The sequence below is a fragment of the Hipposideros armiger genome, unplaced genomic scaffold, assembly GCF_001890085.2.
Source record: "Hipposideros armiger isolate ML-2016 unplaced genomic scaffold, ASM189008v1 scaffold_504, whole genome shotgun sequence".
NCBI lineage: Eukaryota > Metazoa > Chordata > Mammalia > Chiroptera > Hipposideridae > Hipposideros > Hipposideros armiger.
In genome coordinates this window covers 375,911-383,992 of record NW_017731854.1, presented here as the reverse complement: position 1 = coordinate 383,992, position 8,082 = coordinate 375,911, and positions in this window count along the sequence as shown.

Sequence of the window (8,082 nt, the reverse complement as noted above, 5' to 3'; positions counted from 1 at the left end):
TATGCATTTCTTGTAAAATAAACCCAAAAAATGAACTTGGATTCCCTAAAACAAAAGCCTTTACTTGGATCCATTTAAATGTTTACCAATCTGGAGTGAGGGAAATAGCACTTTCATACAACACTAACAAACAAGTACGTTATTTTTTTCCCCGTAAAATTACCCTCTCTACAGATGTGACACTTGGTAACTCCAAATTTCTGCATATGTATAGCAGGAAGAAAGACATGGCTGAGAAGATAAGCTAAGGAACTAATCCTGAAGCTATGTTTGCAGAGTGTTTTACATAGCTTTGCCCTCCTCTCAGTTGTCCACATCAAAGAGCTGAGGGTGGAGGTGGATTAATGGTAACTAAATGGCTCAAGTCCTTTCTCTATCCCCCTAAGCCAGTGCTCTGCTTCTTCTTATATTCACATGAGGGTGGAGAGAGACATCAATGCAGAACTCTCTCACAGTAAAATGTTGGGAAATATGTAATGTGCCTCATGGAAGACGGATGGACTAAATAAATTCATGTATAAACAATAAAATACAATATGGCTGATGTAAAGAATGAAGTATTAGGCTGAACCATGTAAATTATCAGTATTTAACAGTTTTTGACCTACAAAAATTGCAATTTCTAGTAGTTCACTCTTACATATCCAAGTGAAGTAGCATATGAAGGAGTTTAGATGAGACCACCACTCCGGCCCATCGACGATTTTGAGTGAATCCACTACACATAGAAAGTTGACTGTGACCATGGGAGTGAATATAAAATATAATGTAAAATTAACTATATGTGGCTATACTATGTAATTTTGTGTTTGCATGCACACTGAAAAAGTACGAGAGAACACAGACCCCTGTAATCTAGTGCAGGGAACAATGCCTTTGGACTCAGGCTCATTTGATTCAAATTCTAGCTTTGACTCTTGACAGAAATGTCTCCTTGGGCAGGTTATCTAACTTTCTGTGCCTTATTTTCCTAATCTGCAAAATATGCAAAAATTGTACTTCTCTTATTCAACAATTTGACAATGAAGTGAGTTAATATGCTTATTTAGAACAGAATCTGATACAGACTAAAAGCTCTATAGAAGTGTTGGCTCTTAGAATTACACCAAATATTACAGCGGTACTTCCCAGGGGAGTAGAAATTATGTATATATTAAGCAACCAAAATAAACAAAAAAGATAAATTGGACTTTATCATAATTACATAAAAGTTTTTGCTCAAAGGACACTATTAAGAAAATGAAAAGACAACCAACAGAATGGTAGAAAATATTTGCAAATCATACAGCTGATAAAGGAAGTTTCACAACTCAACTATAAAAGGACAAAAATGTTTTTAAACAGCAAAGGATTTGAATAGACAGTTCATGAAGAAACGACAAACAAATGGCCAATCAGCACATGAAAAGATGGCATGCAAATGAATAGCTAAATGAGATGCTATCTGCAAATGAATAGCTAAATGAGATGCTATCTCACACTCGAGAGGGGGGCTATATTCAAAAACACAATAACAAGCCATGGAGGATATGGAAGAATTGGAATCCTCATACCCTGCTGGGAGAAATGTAAAATGATGCAGCCACTTTGGGAAAGAGTTTGAGAGTACCTGAAAATTTAACCCTAAAGTTACCCTATGACCCACAATTCTACTCCTGCACATATAACCCAAAATAAATGAAAACATATATCTACACAAAAACTGGCACATGGATTTTCATAGCAGCCTTACTATCTATAATTCTCAAAACGTGGAAACAATCCAAATGTCTATCAACTAATTAATGGATGAACAAAATATGACGTGGTATAGCATACCTATACAATGGAAAATTGTTTGGCTATAAAAAGGAATGAAATATTGATTCAGGCTACAAAATGGATGAACATTGAAAATATTATGCAGAGTGCAAGAATCCAAACACAAATGATCACATTTGGATTGGGTCCATTTATCTGATATGTTCAAAATAGGCAAATCCATGGAAATAGCTGCTAAGTGATTGTCAGGGAATGGGGGAGGCGGAGTGGGGAGCGACCGCTAATGGTTATGGGGTTTCTTTGTGTGATGATAAAATGTTCTGGAATTAGATAGTAGGGATGGTTGTCAAACATCGTGGGTATACTAAAAAGCACTGAATTTTTAAAAAGGCAGGTTTTGTGGTGCGTGCATTACAAATCAATATATATAAAACCCCAATTGAGGGACATTCTACATAATACCTGACTAGTAATCATCAAAACTGCCAAGGGCATCAAAAGCAAAGAAAGCCTGAGAAACTCTGTGAGTCTTGTCACAGCCAAGAAGAGCCTTGAGACAGGCGCACTGATGTAATCTATCATTGGGGATGAGATCTTGGAACAGAAAAAGGACATTATGAAGAAACTGAGGACATCTGAATAAAGCATGAACTTCGGTTAGTAATAATGTAGCAATATTAGTTTATTAATTATAGCAAATGTACCATGCTAATGTAAAGTGTTGATAATAGGGGAATATATGTATAAGGTATGGGGGACTCTCTGTACTAGCTTCGGAATAATTATATACATATAAAAGTATTCTGAAATAAAAAGTCAAGAGAAATAAATTTTTTTCAGAAAAATATAAACAAAAGTGTCCTAACATGGTCACCTACAAAGATGGCTGGCAGACAAAGGTAGAAGGGAGACATCCCACTTAAGAATCTCTGTGAGTCTTTTTTTTTCAAGTTTTTGTCATTAAACTTATAAACTGTACCAAATAAAAAGCAAACAAGTAAATGGTACAAAAAAAAAGTTCAAGGAATCCTGTCTGGCAAAATGACACAATATATACGTTTAAAAGAAAGGAGGCAAGAAAATCCATTTGCAACATCCTTAGATAATGAATTAATATCTACCCACTATATCAAGAACTCATAGAAATCAATAAAGATTCCCTTATTAAGAAGGGTACTTCAAAGGAAAAAAAAAAGCAAGGATGCACGCCCAGTCATTATGAAGTATTTATGCTTTGTGACCTGTCTACTTGCTATACTCTCTAATTCAGTGGCCCTTCCTACCTTCCACTTCTGCCACACACAAACCTGCACAGCATGTGGACTCCCCACTCTGGCCCTGACTTCCTCAGGTAGGTGAAGAACAAAGAACACCAGCCCCCACCCTCCACCCGTTCATCCCCTGGCAGTGGAGCCCACCACCAGCCACCAGGACCAAACCCCAGGTCACCATCAAGAAGAGTAGGGGAGGGCTGGCCGAGTGGCTCAGTTGGTTAAGAGCTCGCTCAAGAGTGTGAGCTCTGAGCAACAGCAGTTCGAGTCCTGGCCCGAGCTGAGCAGCCAACAGGTGGCAGGATGGCTCAGCTAAAAAAAAAAAAAAAGAAGAGTAGGGGGCTGCCAGGCAAACAGTGGAAGACATGAGAAGCTGCCAGACAAAAATGGTTAGATGTTAACTGCGAGGTTTTCACAGTTTCAACACACCAATTCTGGTCCCCAGAAAATGTGCTACTTGGACAAGGTCTGCGCAAATTCCCAACACCATAATTCTGGATCTTCTTGCTTTTTGAAACAACCCAAATAGACAGTACACACAGACAACGTTTTCTGAGGTAACTTGGTCAACCTTAGGGGGAGTGTTTGTTTGCAAGTAGGGAGGAACAGAGAGAAAGTTGGTTTTGTTTTGAGGGCAGATTTCTGTTCTTTGTGTTTTCTTAAATGGGAAACACTGATGCAACACGAATACATTGTTGCTGAAAAAGTGAGTGGTACCTTGAGATGTCTTGACTCATAAATTGTATTTTCTGAATTTCAGGCAAGTTTAAAAAGTCTTGCCCAGTCATGAAAAAAAGATGTGCTTCTACTTGGATAAAAGACTTTTGGAGGAGGTAGAAAAACACTTTAAAACAAAACAAATTCAACTATATTACAGCACGCAATATAAAAGTAGGTTAATTTTTAAATACAAAACTAAATATTATGAAGCTTTGTATGTGTGACCACTGGACAATCCGCCATTAGGAGGACTTTTGTGGAAGAGTTTTAAAAATATATTTGTCTTAATTAAAATGCATTTTGGATAATATAAAATCGTTATAACCAGTAAAACAATTGTTTTGAAAATTTTATTCTAATATATAAGAACTAAAACAAATATAAAAGAAATAAAAAATTAAAAAATAAGATGCAAACAATTAGAACTACAGGTAAAAATAATTTTGTATCTTAAAAATTTGTGAAATGTAGACAACAATATTGGAAATGATACTGCAGAAATACCAAAGTTCTTTTTTATGGCAAAATTAAAACTTCAGAAGCAGAATTCAAGGCAATAAAACTATGAAGTCTACAGGGCTTGAAGTCTGCATTCTTACGTAAGCAGCTATTTTTATTTTTCATTTACTTATTTTACAAACACATATTCTGCTTACTATGTACCAGGAAATTTCCCAGGCACTTTCACATGAATCCAAATAACAACATGTATGAGTCATTATTTCCTATCTCCACCCTTTTTACAGATTGAGAAATTAGGCCCAAAAAGGTGAATAACCACCCTCAAAGTCACACAGCACACAAGTGGTTGAACTCAGATTCAAGCCTAGCTGTCTGGTTACCGGGTCCCCACTCTTACTCTTAACCACTTCCCTGTGTTACAATTACTGTTTACTATGGGTAATGACTATTCGTTACTATTTTTATTCTACAAAGGGTTTCTACAAATCCATATATATTTACCTCAAGCCCAAGGAGAAAGTGGGTAAAAGGACAAACTAGGACACACACTTTGGACACAGAAGCCTTTCTCAAGGCACTGGGGGGCAGCCTTTCACTGCAGGCCCCATCTGCTCCCAGGAAAGCTGACCAGGAGAGAGAAATCTGCTGAAGGCTCCCGCCCCCAATCCGTGGAACAGCAGGAGGAAGAGGCTGCTAACTGCAGCCTTCTTGGAAAATTCTAGGATCAGCTCAGGAAGAGGTCGAGCAAGGCAAGAAAGTGCTAGTCTTGTTGAGAATGCTCACATTCTCACCACATACAGGCTTAGAGTAAAAACACCCAAGACGTCAACAAACTACACCAAATCCCACCTATTGCCTATGCAGTTTTTAAATGATTTGGGGGGAAATCAAAATAAAGACTTTTGTAACATGTTCAACCTTCAGTATCCATAAATAAAATGTAATTAGAGCTCAGCTGAATAGAAAAACCCAGTCTTTCCCTTCTGAGCAGGGAAAAACCCAGTTCTCCACATCTTGTACGTTTCTTCTTTACTCTCATACAAGGACCACATTCAAGAAGAGAATACTTCACTTCTGACACTTCTGTCACCAAATGTGTAGTGTTTTTTTCTCCACACCAAGCAATTCTCCATATGACATCAGCGGGGTGTTCTACAATGTAATTCAACTCTGATATTATCCACCTGGATATAATGTCAGATTCCACAGGCTAAGGGTTCAGTCCCATGAGACAATTCACCCCAATTCACATGTCAATGACAAGTAGGAGGTTCCCAGGTCCCCAGGCTACCCACAACTTCTGTCCTAGTTGGCTACAAATCAAAGGCTCCCTTTGGGTTTGATTAATGTGCTAGAGTGGCTCACGGATCTCCGGGAAACACTTCCTTACATTCACCAGTTTATTCAATGATACGATAAAGGATACAGGTAAACAGGCAGGTGAAGATATACACGGGGTGAGGTCTGAGAGGGTCCCACATGCACAAGCTTTTAGAGTGTGGTCTAAGTACATGCACATGGGTGCCAAATTCACAAGGGACAGACTTGTGATGGTAATTTTTTGGGTCAAATTAGCTGGGCCACGATGCCCACATATTTGGTCAAACACCAGCCTGAATGTCACTTGAAAGTGTTTTTAGGATGAGGTTAATATCTAAATCAGTAGACCCCGAGTAAATCAGATTATGCGCCTTGATGTGGGTGGGCCTCGTCCAATCAGTTAAAGGCTGTAAGAGCGAACAGACTGAGGTCTCACCAGGAAGAGCGAATTCTGGCTCCAGCCTGGCTTTGGACTAAAGTATGCAACTCTTCCCTGTGTCTTCAGCCTGCCTGCCTACCCTGCAGATATTGGACTTGCCAGCCTCTGCATCACATGAGTTAACTCCTTAAAATAAATCTCTCTCTCTCTCTCTAGTAAACTGGCCCTTTAGAGGAAAAAGTTTGCTGATCTCTACCATAGTCACTTGGCCTCCTTCACAAAAGTTGTCAGGATTTCTGGTCAGAATGGTGTGATTATTCCACACTGTATTTATTCCTACAAGCTGTACTAAGAATGCTGGCTTTGAAATATAAAGCCTAAAAAAACTTTTTTTCAAAGACTGCAAAACATAGACCAATGGACTAGAGAGCCCAGAAATAAACTTTTGCATGTAGGTCAAATGATTTCAATAAGGGTGCAAAGACTATTCGATAGGGAAAGGACAGTGTTTGCAACACACAGTGCTGGGAAAGTTGGATAACCACACGCAAAAAAAGCAAAAAAGGAGGAGGGGGAAGAGGAGAAAGAGGGAGAATAAAGGGGAAGGAGGGTGAAGAGGGGGAGGAGGAGGAGGAGGAGAAAGGAGGAGGAGGGAGAGGAGGAGGAGGAGGAGGAGGAGGAGGACCCTTACCTTACATAATATACAAAAATTAACTCAATGAATCAAAGTCCTAAACTTAAGAGCTAAAACTATAAATCTCTTAGAACACATATATGTCATAACATTGAATTTAACAATGATATCTTGGCTATGACAACAAAAGTACAGGGAACAAAACAAAAAGTAGGGTAATGAGTATATTAAAATTAAAAACTTCTGCATATCAAATCGGCAGTTCAAAAGCAATCCACAGATGGGGGAAATATTTGCAAGTTATATATCCGATAAAGAGTTAATATCTAAAATAGATAAAGGGCTTATACAAGAACAAAAACAACCTGATTAAGAAATGAACAAAAGACTTGAATAGATTTTTCTCCAAAGAAGATATACCAATCAGTAAAAATCAGTATACAGTGAGATACCACTTTACACCCAAGAGGACGCTATGATAATAAAAACAAACACCAAAAAGCAGAAAATGCCAAGTGTTGGCAAGGACATAGACAAATTGGAACCCTGTGCCTTACTGTTGGGAATGTAAAATGGTGCATCTGTTATGGGAAACTGTTGTTTCCTTAAAAAAAAAAAAAGAAAAACGAATTACAATGTGTGGCATCTATGTATCAACACAATTGAATTCTGAAACATGGCTACAACATGGGTGAACCTTGAGGACCTTATGTGAGTGCTATGCATGGCAGAAAAGGACAAATACCGTATTATTCCACTCGTCTCCCACTGAGATTCTGGTTTGTAACCCTCTCACAGTTCGGCACCACCATTCATATCAGATATCAGGAATCTGAGGTCCTGGAAAAGTTAATGTCACCAGACTTGGCTTCTCAACTCCGGATGCCCAAGGAATTGTTAAGCTGGCTCTGATTCTTAAGAGACATGTGTTACACAAAATCATGCAGCTTTCAGCAGGCTTATTAATTACACAATTCCCAGGACACTCATGGGAATCTTCAGTGGGAAGGAGCTAGAAGAGTGCCAACTGGAGCAAGACTGCAAACAACACCATTCATAACACTTCTCTGCCTAGTACCAGAGAGTAAACACCCACAGTTCACTTGTCCACAAAACAGGAATGACCTTCTAAAACCTAACCTTATTGGGGGACAACTTTTCGGATTCCATGGGTCTGAAAGCTCTCCTGTTTAAAACTTCCCTTGAGGGCATTTGCTCCAAACAGGCCACAGACGCTGGAGATGATGCGGTTAGAGCAAAGAAATCTCCAACCAGACAGCTTAGTGTGGGTCGCGCCCCTTGGAACCTTCTGTGTCTCCTCCCTCTTCCCTGCCCTGTCCCCACAGTGCCTCCCGCTTCCCAGTCAAGACAGGAAACACTCCCCATCTCTCTATGGTTCTGTCCCGTCTGAATCTTAGCTCAGACTCCTGCCTCCAGCCTCGAACCTCTTTCTCTCCATCCTGGTCTCAGCTTGGATGGCATCACCTTCAGAAAGCTTCTCAGGAGGTTTTCGGAGGCAGAGTTGCCTTAACACA